This window comes from Lissotriton helveticus, chromosome 1_1 (genome assembly GCF_964261635.1).
Source record: "Lissotriton helveticus chromosome 1_1, aLisHel1.1, whole genome shotgun sequence".
Classification (NCBI taxonomy): Eukaryota; Metazoa; Chordata; class Amphibia; order Caudata; family Salamandridae; genus Lissotriton; species Lissotriton helveticus.
The window spans coordinates 2,121,624,530-2,121,639,362 of NC_136057.1; positions in this window are offsets into that span (position 1 = coordinate 2,121,624,530).

The following is a 14,833-nucleotide window of genomic DNA, read 5'->3' on the forward strand; positions in this document are numbered from 1 at the left end:
TGGCTGGAATTACTAGGAAGCTTCAATTGCCAGATTGGAACGCTTTGGTAGAGGAATATGCCATATGCATTTTCCAGGAGACATGGAGCATGGATCCTGTGCACAGAGCAGGTTATGCAACCAGCCCTGTCCCGGCTATATGCTCGTCTTCTAAGAAAGGACGCCCTTCGGGTGGTCTTTTAATCTGGGTGTCAGCGTCTTTAAACTGTAGGATAGTGGAGTGTCAAACGGGTTGCCCTGACATTCAAAACATCATCTTGAAAGACTCCCGGAATCGAGCAGTGCTGAATATTTTTAATATTTATGCACGCAGCACTAAAGGGGGTTGCCAGTCACCAACTATTAAAATATTGGAGAGTCTTCTAAAAACAACTCCCTACAAATCTTGCACTATGGTCGCAGGTGACATTAATTGTACATTCGAGCCCTTGGGCTCGGACGTTTCCCTGCACCAGGAAGAGCTGGATAGTGCTAGAGGGATTCCGGGCTTAGAGATACAACCAATCAGAAGGTGGTCGCAGGTGGCCCTCCAAGTATACTCCCTTTCTATTGAGTTTGAGCTACGGGCGGTGAATGGCAGGACCAAATCAGACAATGGGGGGGGCTCACACATATAATAGACCAAACCACACATCGCGGATTGATTATATCATGCTCGATGTGGGCTTATGGAGCGAGTTAAAAGATATGGTCGTGGTACCCACCATAGAGAGTGATCACAATCTACTCTCTCTCACATTGGGGTGCTGGTGGGTATCAGGAAGGGAGGGTGCATTCACCTCTCGTCTGGTAGGTCTCGGCGGATCGCAAGTTGCCTCCTGCGGGAGGCGACTAAAGTGGGAAAAGCTTTCACTTTCCTAGGAGAGGGTTGAACAGGTAATGCTTGTTCTATCTAAAGTCCAACAAAGTTTAGATTCATCCCTGGGGGAAGTGGGAGCAGCTTGTGGGGAGTTTTGAATCTTGACAGAGACTCTAACAAACTTATTTACTGTCCCATCAAGTAGCTGGGAGGGAAAATCAAAGCAAACTCAAGCAAAGGGATGGTATACCCACACATGTAGAGTGTTAAAAACAAGGCTGGTAGAAGCGGTAAAATCCAATTCCCCATCCAGAGTGAAAGAGGCAAGGAGAATGTACTCTAGGTCAATCTCTCTTGCAAAGAGGGAATGGGAGGAAAAATTTCGGGAGGATCTGCTAGTAGCTAGTAGAAATAAAGATCCAAGAGGGTTCTGGCTACTTGTGGGGAAGCGTAGCAAGCCCGATGACACTCTAAGGACTTGTAATATCCCCTCCCAGTGTTGGGCCAATCATTTTGGGGCACTTTATGCCCTCGGAGAAGGGGCTCCCTCTGAAATGGTTCCTCTAGCACCCTCCTTTGAGCCAACTATCCTTGATCTCTTTACCCCTCAGGAGGTTGAGAATGTTATTCAGTGGGTGGCTCCCCGGAAGGCGGCAGGACCGGACGGCCTGCCTGGAGACTTGTTGAAGGCTTACCCAATGGAGTGGGGGAAAATAATATCGGCAGTACTTAACGATATTATGAAAGGTGGGCCGGTCCCTGATTCCTGGAAAGGGGTAGTGGTAGTCCCCATCTTTAAAAAAGGTTGCAGGAATAGCCCTGGGAACTACAGGCCCATCAGTCTGATTGACTCCTCGCAGAAAGTAGCGGGAAAGGTGCTATTGGGGCGTATTCTGCATTGGGTCGATGAAAATAGAATACTCTCCGATTTTCAAGCTGGGTTTCGTACAGGAACAGGAACCGTGGAGCAGGCGTTTAGGTTGGCCCTTATTAACTGGAAGGTGGTGGTGCTGGGCAAGGGCAGTCTTTACTTAGCCTTTATTGACTTGAAGACTGCCTTTGACCTAGTACCACGGGGGCGGTTGTGGGAGGTTTTACACAACCTGGGGATGCCTCCCTATATGTTATTCCTGCTTATCAAGCTGCATGAAGGTAACTTTGCCCAGGTACGGTGGGGGAGCAACGGCGAGACCACGGAGAAGATCCCAGTGTCAAGGGGTGTGAGACAAGGGTGTGTGTTGGCCCCCACCCTGTTTTCATTGTACGTTAATGGGGTGGTTGACCATCTCCAGAAGGAACCGGCTGACGCCCCTTGTTTGGGGGGTGTACGAGTGCCGACTCTGCTTTTTGCGGACGACACTCTTCTAATTTCGAAAAACCCCCAAGGATTGCAGAAATTACTCAACCGCTTCCTGAACTTTTGTGACGCTCGAGGTCTTGTCATTAATGTAGACAAAACGAAGTACCTAATTCTACATCCCCCGAGGAAGCTCGGAAGTCCTCCTGTTCTCAACTCTATACCCCTGGAGAGAGTTTCCCAATTTGATTATCTGGGCCTTCGTTTAACAGATAGCATGAGCTGGTCTACGCACATAGATAAAATGCTTCTACGTCACAAGAGAGTGGGTGGTGCCCTGTTGAGAGAATTTCGGGAGTCACCCAGACATAGAATAGCGCCAGTTCTCGAAATTTACAAGGCAAAAGGTGTTTCGTCGGCCCTATATGGGGCGGAGTTATGGGGACATGAAAACCTGGACTCTTTGGAAAAAGCTGAGAATAGGTTTCTGAAGGACCTTCTTTGTCTCCCCTTAAGTACACCAACAGTGCCCGTTCTATTAGATACGGGCTGTAAGAGCATTAAAAACCAAGCACGCTTACGCCCGCTCTTATTGTGGTCCCGGATCTGGAGGGTGGAGGAACTGAAATCTTATGCAAACGGTCTAACTGAGATAATGAATATGGCCGGCGGTGCCAAAATCAAATGGCTGAGGGACACCAAGAAATTGCTATACGACCTTAGCCTTGGCGAACATTGGAGCGCAAAAACGTCACCCCCAAAAGATGTCTTGAAGAAACTTTACTGGGACTGGGCTGCGGGTCAGCTAATCATGAACTCTTCCCATTGTAATTCTACGAGATCTTTTTTGCTCCTAAAGGACATGACAAGATATGAATCCTATTTTGACTTTATCACCTTCCCAGCCGATAGGGCTCTGTATTTTAAATTTAGAGTGGGCATTCTCCCAATCGGAGCTTTTATATCGAAATGGAAATCTGGTGCTCCTCTGTCTCCGTTTTATGCCCATTGTCCCACTAGACCTGAAACGGTGGCTCACATTATGTTTGAATGCCCGGACTACCTAAGACCAAGGAAGTACTGGCTCAAGCCCCTTTTTTCCAACATGGGAACACGCAGTCACCTGGCTGCCCTTCGCATTCTAATGTCAGATACCTCCCCCGTTATTGTTTGTGGTGTCTCCAAATTTTTAAAACAATTCTGGCTGATTCGTTCCAAGAGGCTGTCAATTTCTGTTTAATTGAACTCTTAATTAATTTATTCGGGAGCTACCCGGTTCTTAACTTTTTAATGCTGTATGTACTGTCTAGCTGCATGTCTTGAAATGTTTTTATTGTATGTAATTTGCTTCTAAGATATTGGTATATCGAATAAAAGCTTACTACAACAACATAATTCTCACTCCAGTCTGTGGAACAGTAGGAAACGCATAGGAGTTTGGAGGGGTAAAATTTACTATTCCTAATCCAGTTTATGCAATAGAGGAAAAAGCGTTGACCTTCAGAGAGGGGAAGATATACAATTCCCACTCCAGTCTATGCAACAGTAGAGAAAGCATTGGACTTCAGAGGGGTAAGATTTACTCATTCCCACTCCACTTTGTATAACAGTAGAGAAAGCATAGGACTTTGGTGGGGTAATATTTACTTTTCCTACTCCAGTCTGTGCTACAGTGGGGAAACTGTTGGGTAAGATTTTACTATTCCCACCTGTCTGTGCCACAATAGAGAAAGTGTTGGACTTCGGAAGGATTAACTTTCCTATTCCCACTTCAGTGTGTGCAACAGTACGAAAAGTATTTCACACCAAACAAATATAAAACTCTTAATATAAACAATATTAATTTACATAAAAATATACATAAAAATAAAAACATTAACTATTTCTATGATTACTAAACAATTAATTGATTCATTTTCAACTACAAATAATTATTATTTAATTATTACTTTCTTTTTCCACCTATGCCCCTACAAACTTAGCTGCCCACACCTAAAATATAACTAAAACAAATACGTATAACACAATATACATAATTAATAATCAATGACATAATTGACAAATTAATCATTAATTGTTAAATATTTATTACTTGAGATTCACACCCTATTTCCCCTATATACCCAGCATCTCACGCCTAACATATAATTAAATATATAATTATCACATAATATACACAAAATGTAAAACACATACTTTTTAATAAATTGAAATATGAATAAAATGATTACATAATTATATAAATAAAACTAAAATCAATCAATATGACATGATTTACAAAATGAGTATCAATTACATATTTACTTGAAAATGATTAATTAACTAATAATGAATTATTACTTAATTAACATTCCACTCTATCCCACTACAAACCCAAAAACCTACACTGCAAATTACAATTAGCAATGAAATTTAAAAAAATCTATTCAAAATTACAAACTGTATTTAAAACAATTAATAACAATTATAAAAACAATGAGGCCACATACAATTGATATATACACTAAAACACAATAAAATATTCAAACAATATTTTTAACAACTATATCATTGAAAACAATATAAAAAACAACAATATACTTAACAAAAATATTACTTATGCATAAAAATGATATATTTCTTGGTAAAACATTTTTTATTTTTGTAAGAAATCCCATCCGGAAACACCCATGTCTGATATTTCTATTTCTGCATCTGATATTTTTGTATCACAATATTTGTTTCCTGACATTTCTTTCTCCTGATATTACAAAACTCAATATTTTGTCCAAATACCTTAAATTGTTCAGATTTACCAGTCTTTTACTTGAGTGCTTTCAACATTAATCAGTTTATTTTGATTGAAAGTCAAACATTCTCTTCATAAAAGCTAGCCTTTTGCTTTAGAAGCAATAACTATGCAGTGTTCTACAAATATTTTTTTCAAAATTCAGTTACTGGTACTTTGGTTCAAGAACTATAACTTTACGTTCTGATTAAAGCAAGAATAACTGATATAGCTGCATATTGGTTTCTTCCAACACTTCTGTGTAAGGAAAACAAGATCTTTCACCTTACTAGAATTCAGTGGTACTTGGGAGGCTTTGTTCTCTTTAGCTTCTTTCAGTACAGTACTAACTGCCACCATTGAGTAAGCTGCTCAGCTTGTAGAAAAAATGGATGCTCTATTCACTGTACTGGAATACTATGCTCTTTTCTCTGGGTGTGACTGCCCTTGAGTTCCCTTGAAGAATAAATGGCTGATGTCAGATGTCAGTTGCTCAGTTTTCACAAGATTGCCAAGACATTCATTGTTATATGAAGCTGGGCTTGTCATGAGTGCTTACACTGTTTTTCCATAGACAGCTTTTCATGTTTGGGTTGCATGTACAGTGTTGTAAAAAAAAATGTTCTAATTATTTCTCTAAAGAAAAATAATAGGACATTTGTCTTGTTTTGTGCATGTTGACAGTTATTTAAATGAATCTAGCTTTCATCCTTGTCAGTGTGGCAAAATGAAATAAGTACAGCTTTTTCTGAATTCTTGTAAGTAAATCATCTTCTTACATTATTTTAGCCCATTACTGTTAGACCTGTTAGCCTTAAGGTGGTCTTCCCCCAAACATATTTCTTTCACCCCTCTTATTTTTGCTGATTTTGTTTTTTTTGGTCTTAGGGCTATACACACTTAACCACTTCTAATCAGTGCAAAATTGCTTGTTCGCCCTCCTTTAATCAGGGTAAAATTGGCTTATACCCAATTGGCATATTTAATTTACTTGTAAGTCCCTGGTAAAGTGGTACTACATGTCCCCATGGTTGGTAAAATAAATGCTATTAGAAGGCCTGCTGCATATATTGTACCACCAACTTAAGTAGCCCTGAAAACACGCCTCAGGTTTTCAATTGCATCCTGTGTGAGTAGTTTCAAACTGCCTTTTGACATGGCAAAATAAACCTTTGGCCAGGTCCAAGCCTTCCTTTTTAAGGCATGTATGTCACACTTACTATGATTCAGATGAAACCATGCACCCAGTAATTGCTTAATGTACATGATATTCAAGCACGTAGAGGGGTTCCCCAAGTGAGTAAAGAACCTGAGTCTGGGCCAGCGCCGTTTAATTATGTATTCACAAGTACAATGTGTTCACCTTGCACTTAGTACTCAATTTTAAAGCATGGTAGATTATGCCTTATAATTTGTGAAGCATATACTGTATGCCTCTGCTGATAATACAACTACATTGAATCTTCAATTTGGAACTATGTGTTACTGTTTCTTTTGTAATAGATTTACCCTTATATTCATATCCCCCTACTGATTCAGATTGAGGCATTGTTGCAAGATACTACTTTTAGAATTTGACATTTTCTTGTCCCAACCATTTGGTGCATGCAGCCTGTTCCTGGCTCACCTGACTAGATATAGCTGGCAGTTGGTATGTGTGACTTAATCTCAGACAGTGAGGTTAAGGGAACATAGGTGTTGGCAGGATGGTCCCCACTGACTTAACAAGGGGGAGGAGCTGTTACTTACCATGCTTGTATATCACAAAGGCTCTGTCTGAGCACTCTCACAAAGGGTTTGTCACTAGTCTTTTGTGTCCTCAGAAAATCAGCTGGGCTCCGGGTAGGGAAGAAGTGGATGCCTGACACCTTAGGGTGGTAGAAGCATCTATAAACCTGTCCTTCAAAGTTGGAACAGGCATAAATATTGGACATCAGACTCATCTTCATTGGATCTGTGGAATACTCAGACGACTGCTGTGCTGCAAGAAGGACTGCTATTCCACTCTCCTGCTGCTCTGCTGCCCTACTGCCTGAATGAAGGACTGAATCCGCTTCTTGGACCCCAGACCACCAGAGTGACTCCAAGTGCCCCAGGGACAGAAGGCTCATTTCACCTTTAATCCAGCACCTGAACTCTTCCTGCAGTGATGCCTACCCCCCAACTGGTACCATTTCAGTCCTGGACTCTCGGAAATGGGACTAAAGGTGCTCTTCCAGATCAACAGTTGTGTCAACAGAACCAACACATTGCCCCCCAGAAATTCATCATTGGAGCTGCTGCACAATGCATCACCTCACCAAATTTCCCCTTGGAACTCTATGCAATCCAGCCCTGACGCAGGACCTCGTATCGCAGCCACAAGCCTCCTCTGAGCTGTTGCTGTGTGATGCATCCTTGACACAGGTCTTTTCATCACCAGTCGATTATTGACAGCATCCTCAACAACAATGCAGGACTTTAAGTTGCAGCCTTGCAGCTACCCGAACCCCCGCTGCACAAAGCATCTCCTCACCAGGACCTCGTATCGCCTTGGCCGCTTGACACATCCTTGACAATGGTCCTCACAAAGCTTCGCAACCAGAATTGTAGGTACTCTTCTTTAATGGGCGTAATTGTGTCCCTGTAGCCGACCCGTGCTCCATCACTGTCAGCCTGAATGTATGACTTTGTTATGGTCAGGCGCAACCAGATAACTGCAGTTGGCGCTTTGGGATTTTTCGTGCTTTATTCACTTAAATCTTTAAATTTGGGTTCTACTTAATGAATTAATTTGTCATTTTGGTCTTACATTATTAACAAAAGTTATGAGGGATACCAACAAAAGTTATGAGGGATATTGAACTGTTGAATACAAAATGTAAATGGGTACAATCATGTAGAATTGAACTTATGAAGGTGGAACAGAAGTATAAAATGATAATTGTAATGAATGTATACATGCAGTGGGATAACGGGGAGGAGTATGAAAGGGAAATGAAGTGTTTTAAAGAGGACGTAGACAGTACCCTAGAAAAATATCCCGCAGAGACAATAATAATAATGGGGGATTTTAACCATAAACTAAATCCAAAAAAGGCAGACCTTTGGAATAGGGAACAGTTAGAGGTGTACGGAATAAACCCGGCTAAGTTCCCAACTGGGGAAATCTCGAAACAAGATCTTGGCCTAGTACACACCCTAGGAGGTAGGGGCTTTCACTGCGTAAATGGGAGAATAGAGACAGACTCCCCAGCAGGAAAGACATTCATCCAAGGCCAACAGAATTGCCCAATTGATTATATATTCTTGCAGGCCTGGAATTTCACCCAGATTAGGGATTTTAGGCTAGAACAAAAAGAAGTGAGTGATCACAAACTCCTGTATATAATAATAGCAGGGGGAAGGGAACTACAGAGAGAAAGGGTGATCACCCAGGAGGTCGAGTACCCCAAACGGGTGACGACACGTCTCACAGTGGAATATATGGAAAAATTGAAGGCCATGCAAATAAAAATTGTTCCGGAAAGCTGTGAGAATAAAAAATTGGAATGGTTTTTAGGGAAATTAGAAGAGGTGGTCCAATGCCTAAAGATAAAACTAAAAGGGAACCAACTCACAAGGGTGAATCAAACAAACCGATGTAAAGGGTTTTCTGTGGCGTGCCAAAATAAGAAAAAGGAGATACGTGCAGTACAAAGAAGACAAAAAAAGAACTTTACACTAGAGAGACAGGACCAGCTAGTTAAGCTGAAAAGAGAATTTAAGATAATGGTAACCAATGCAAAAAGGGTATATAAAGAAAAATGCTGGTTAGAATTATTAGAAGCCATAGAGAATAAAAATCTAAGGCAATTTTGGAGATTAGTAAAGTCTGTAGCGGGAACATCAGATGGTGAATTGAACTGTGTGGTGAGTGAGGCTGCATGGGAAGTGTACATAAGGGATTTGTACGGGGTAAGGACTCCTAGAGAGGAGGTGGAGTCTAAAATATGGCAAGAAATCTCAGAGGATCTATTAACTCAATTCAATGAAGAACAAGTTGAGCTCACAATAAAACTTAAGTTAACTCGGGCAGCAGGTCCGGACAAACTTCCTGCAATAATTTTGAAATCCGAGGTTAAATGGTGGGCAAGATTTCTTGCCAAGATGTTCCTGGTAGTCCTTAAAGAAGGGGTAATGCCACCAACCTGGAAGGGGGCCATAATTAGGCCAATTCACAAGAAAGGGAGCAAAGAGGAGCCAAAAAACTACCGGCTAATCAACCTGCTAGACATAGGCGAGAAAGTGTTTTCTAAAATAGTGCTGAAACAATTGAACGCATGGGTAGACGAGTTTCAAATAATACCCATAGAACAGGGTGGATTTAGAGCAGGCCACTCTACAATAGACCATGGTTTTGCTCTATGGGCGATGGCGATGAAGTCGACGGAACAGAACGGCAAGCTATGCTGCTGTTTCGTCGACTTCAGAGCAGCCTTTGACTCTGTGGATCGGGCCTGTCTATGGGAGTTATTAGAGAGGTTGAAGATCCCCAATGAACTATTGATTATAATAAAAGAACTCCACAGGGAAAACTGGGGGCAAGTAATTAAGGATAAGGTGGGCTCTTTGACTCCAAAAATACCCATTGCTAATGGATTAAGACAGGGATGTGTGTTGGCCCCACAGCTTTTTTCAATCTTCCTGTCAGATCTTCCGGCACATTTAGAGGTGGAGGGTAGCGCCAGCCCTAAAATGGATGGCAATAAAATACCCTGCTTATTGTATGCTGACGATCTGGTGATAGTAGACCAGACCGAGAGGGGCCTCCAAAGGAAGCTTAATGCTTTCAATACATATTGTGCCAGTAAACGCTTAACAATCAATTTGGATAAAACCAAAACCCTATGCTTCGGGAAAAAGAAAAGTACATTTATTTGGTATATAGGTGATCTCAAACTGGAGACAGTTAATGAATATCGATATTTGGGCTTATGGTTCGATAGGGCTTTAAATTGGAACTCCCACCTGGATACCCAAAAAGCAAAGGCACTCTCCTCCATAGGTGGTCTAAAAAGGTTTAATGGGGTCTATGGAGAGATGTCTCACCGACCTATGCTGAGAGCTTTCGAAGCAATGATTCCTTCTCAAGTTTTGTATGGCGTTGAGATCCTTTATTTGAGCGGTAAGGGATCCTGGGACGTGATAGAGGGGAATTGCTTAAAAAGGCTCCTATCCCTTCCTCAATCTTCGATGATACAAGCCATCAGGATAGAATTAGGCACAAAATCGTGGAAAATACAAACCCAGATGGCTGTGATTAGATTCTGGAAGAGATTGGAAGACTCCGAAAGCCAAAAAGTAGCACATTGGTGTCGCAATGAAATACTGAGAAGCGAGCTAAAATGGGCAAAGGTCTGCAGGGACAAACTGAAAGGAATCTGTAACTCATTAGAGTTAGATTTGGTCCAGGAAACGCTTCAGGTCCTAAATACCAAAGGGGAGCTGAAGCAAAGGGGGAAGGAAGTTTCTAAATCGATTGACATAGGCTATCTAACAAAGAAAAAATCAGTGGCGCATATGATAAATGCTTGGTCCAACGAAAATTGGTTCCCCTACCTTGATAGATTACCTAACCGCGGGCTCAGGCAAGAGATCCTGAGGTGTCGAATTGGGATTAACCCGTGGATAATAAACAAAGAGCTCAAATCAAAATTGTTAGATCAAGAAGGCCGTTGCAGGTGTAAGTTGGGAACCAAGGGAGACTGGTCGCATATTCTGTTGGACTGTCTGTTACTCCTTGAGCAGAGAAAACTATGGCTGCGCCCGGTTTTCCTAAAATATGGAATAAAAACAAGGTTGCAGGCAGCCAGCCTTCTAACAGAAATACCCTTCATTGATATTGTAATCGCCCTTGGGAAATTTTTAAAGGTGGCCCTGAGTGCACTGAGAACCAAGGAAAAATGTAGTACTGTATGAATTTTAACTATTGAAACTGTTATGGTGGTAAGAAAGTGAATAGGTTTTAACTTTTATAAACAAGTTTTAAGGTATTTGCAATTTTTTACTGGTTGTTAGTATTTTATAGTTTGGACTCTGTATTTTTGAAAATGAAATGTAGAATTGCTTTTTAAAGAACAACATTTTTAAAAATAACCAAATATTTATTGTAGACGCCCCCGATTGCGTTATGCTCACTGCGTTGTTTAAAGACTACGGTCATAATAAACATACATTTGACTTGACTTGACTCTTACATTATTAATTACATTTTACTCTATTTTTCTAAATCCACTTGGGATTTTCTTGTATTGTGCTTCACTTTGTTACTCTGGAAATTACAGCGGAAATACTTTACGCATTGCATCTAAGTAAAGCCTGACTGCTCTGTGCTAAGCTGCCAGTGGGTTGAGTTCATGTTAATTTTGGGTTTGTTTGTGACTTCACTCTGACAAGGGTTGTGGTTGCTGCTTGAGTATGTTTTCTCCCCCCTCAACCAGTAACCCACTTTCTTACAATTACACTTTAAAATGCACAAGTCCAGAATGTGTCTTTTTATTATTCAATACAGATGCATGTTGGTCTGCTGTGAATAAGATGGGGGTTTCTACTATTCCTAATAATGGGCAGGCTTCCTTCTGGTCCCCTTCAATTTAATACATTCCATAAATCCTTTCCTGAGGGAGTATGAGTCACATACTTCACAACTAAGTAGATGTTACGGCTAAAAGGCCCAAGCCATTGTGTCTGCTCTAGGAGAAGCTTTAACACACCCCATGTAGGGGAAAGCACTAACAGAGAAGACAGCTGCAAGCATGCCGATGCTAATTGCTCTACTGGAGCCTCAGTTACTTGACTACATTTTTACAAAAAATCTAAAGACATCATTTAAGTGTATTTGTTGATAAATAATAAAAAACAGTGGCTGAATGCACTCTGTATCTTACTCCAAACCAAAATAAAATTATAAATGTCCATTAGTTTGTCCCATAGGAACAGCTACCATCCTATATATTAAAAATAGTTTCTGGGGGAAAATCACTGTAGGAAAATGCTAATCTTAAATTCTTACAGGTTTCACTATTGAACGCAAGGCAACCTACCTTGTGAGGTACAGGGCCTACTTAGGAGTGACTTCCTCAATATTTACTGGCAGAATAAATATGCCAAAGGGGGAATATACAATTTTAACATATTTTAGGGGTCAAAGCACGTACAACGGGAACTGGCAAGCAATGCCCCACTCTGCATTTCTCAAAAATCACAAACAATACCAGTCAGCAAAAAATGGGGATACCCGAAAAACAGGAGGACTTTCTTACACTATGCATACGTTTTTTATTTAACTTTACAGTTCTAGTTAATGTACACTTGCATACATGTAGGCATAAAAATCATAGGCATTCTTGCTTTACCTTTACATTATAAGGATGGTTCTGATTCATGGATTTGCCCTGAACTGCAAGGATTTTGAAAGCTTCATTTTGCAAGCAAGGATTTCTGTATTGCTTTAAGGGTATGTTCAAGTAAGGACCAGGTAGTTGTTTTGTTTGAGAAATATCTGAGGGATGCCTGTTGGCCCCTCTATTATTTAATCTGTTGAATTTCAACATGCATATCAAATTCTTAACTGTGAACAGGGTGGCTCCTAGGTTTTACCCTACACACATTCGATCATTATTCTATGCTAATTACATGATGGTTTTCAGCCACACCTAAAAGGTAGCAGCGTTTAGATTGTCTTGAAGCTCATTGTATTTTTAATTCCTTAAGTGTGAATGTGAACATCAGCCAAACAATTAATTTATATAAAAAGACTAAGAAATCATTTAAGGTACTATAAAAAGTAATGGACTGGAGATAGCCGTAAAATATAATTGTTGAGGAAAAATCATTGATGAAAGTCTCACATGGAAGCCTCTACAAGGAGGTCTGGGTGCTTGAGACAGGTCCAGCATAAGTGCCCCTACATAGCAATTGAAAAAACATGAGTATGCAGTCCCTAATGAGAGGGAGAAGGGTATCCATGTGTCAAGGATAATAGAAAAATGGGGGATTGCTCCTACCCTCACACACCTCAAGGGGTGTCATGCTTCATCGTGGGGAAGCTTTTCCTTTGACCCACGCTGCAATGCCCTACGGACCCCGCAAGGGGGCTCTTTGCCAGAGAGCTTTTCTTTTTTGCCGATGTTAGATGGCTGGGGTGGAGGGGCATGTGGGTAGAAGAGGTATGAGTAGATGTGGAGGGAAATGTGGGAGCAAGATAAAAATTGCTACAGGAATCCCTCAAGGTTCATTATTAGCTGGGTTCCTATGCTATGGTCAAAAAAGAGACAAAAAAGTCAAATCTGGAGCAGGTTATTCTGGACCTCTCGTGAAATGAGAGGTGTCAACATGTTTTATGCCTTTCATAGGCCAAAGGATCTTTGCATTTCATCAGGACCAGGAGATCCTTGTCTAATCATGTAGGGACGGTGAAAGTGCATGTCGGTGTGATACCATACCCTAAGATACTAGGGGGCTTATTTACAAGTTCCTTTCCCATGTTAAAAGTGATGCAAGAGCAGCGCAAGGGGCTTGGAAATAAGCCTCTAGATGTGTAGTGTTATATCATTTATACTGATGCTGTGAAACTTCTAGATGCACCTGGAGGGAGAGACAAACAATAACACAATCAAATTATCAAGGCCTATCCGAGTGTCTCAGCCGAGATGCGTGATGAATGGCTAAAAATCATTGCGCATCGTGCTAGTCAGTTGCAGATCACAAATGACAATACGTATTCATAATGAGGAGGCATTCATTTAAAATTAAAAGTTACAAATTAAGGCTCAAAACCACAGAGACATGTCAGACCAACACCCATGCAATTGTTCTCATAGGCATGGATAAGGTAGTTATGATGCCAGCGTGTTGGTGCTTTGCAACAAGTGAGGCTCCTTCGCGAGCTCAGCTATAGTAGCGCCTTGCTTATGTGCCCTACTGCATGCTCTCCTGACATCATGCTGTATTGGTTGCAAAAAAGTGGTCTGTAAACATAGAGGTGACTCCCCAAATGGTATGGGCTAATGCCCCTGTCGTTATGGCTAGGACGGTGGGCATTGGCATAAGTACTAACTTCTGTTTAAAAATCCTCTTTAATGGTAAAGTCGAGTTTTAAGTTAGCATCTTGAAAAGGTCACTTTTTGAAAGTTGGCATTTTTCTGCATTTTGGTGCCTGAAGCCTGTTCCTAGGTCACAGGACTGGGTGTAGTAGGAAGTTGGACTTTGAATATTCCTCCCAGACAGTCGCACAATTGAGGGACTAGGTTGCCTGGAAAAGCTATTGCTGACAGGATGAGGGACGGAGCTGAGCACAGCGACACTTGCAACTGAATAGGCTGTGCCCTGCTTACACACAAAAGGCTTGTCACCCATGCATTGTTCATACAGATAACCAGGGGCCAGGGCAGGGGAAGCAGACAATTTCAAGCACTTTAAGGGGGGTTCCTCCAGAAACTTCTCCTACTTCAAAGAAGGTACCTGATCTAAAAGTAAGACCCTTAGACCCACTCTTCAGTTCAAATTCTGGACATTCGGAAGGACCCTCACAGAACTGTCTGCTGCTGTGGCCTACTGTGTACCCCACAAGACTGTTTTGCTGTACTTGGAAGTCCTACTTTGCTGACTGGAGCCTACCCTGAACCCTCAGAAGCCTGCCCTGCTGTTGAGCCCTTTTCCACCACTTGAACCCAGGACTAGCAGAGTGAATTCGAGATCTAGTGTGCTGACCTCCTTATCAGAGCAACAGGGACAGAAAAAGGCTCTATTCAACTTGAACCTCTACCTGGACCCAGCTCAAGTGAGTCCTAACCCCCCAAGTTGTGACCCACCATTCCTAGACCCTTGGTGGTGTTTCTAAAAGTGCTCATATAGCTTGAATATGAAACTTGAGACTTTTTTTGTCTAAATCCTGCTCTGAGAACAGACACGAGACCAGGACCAACCTGTACATCTATCCATCCAAGGT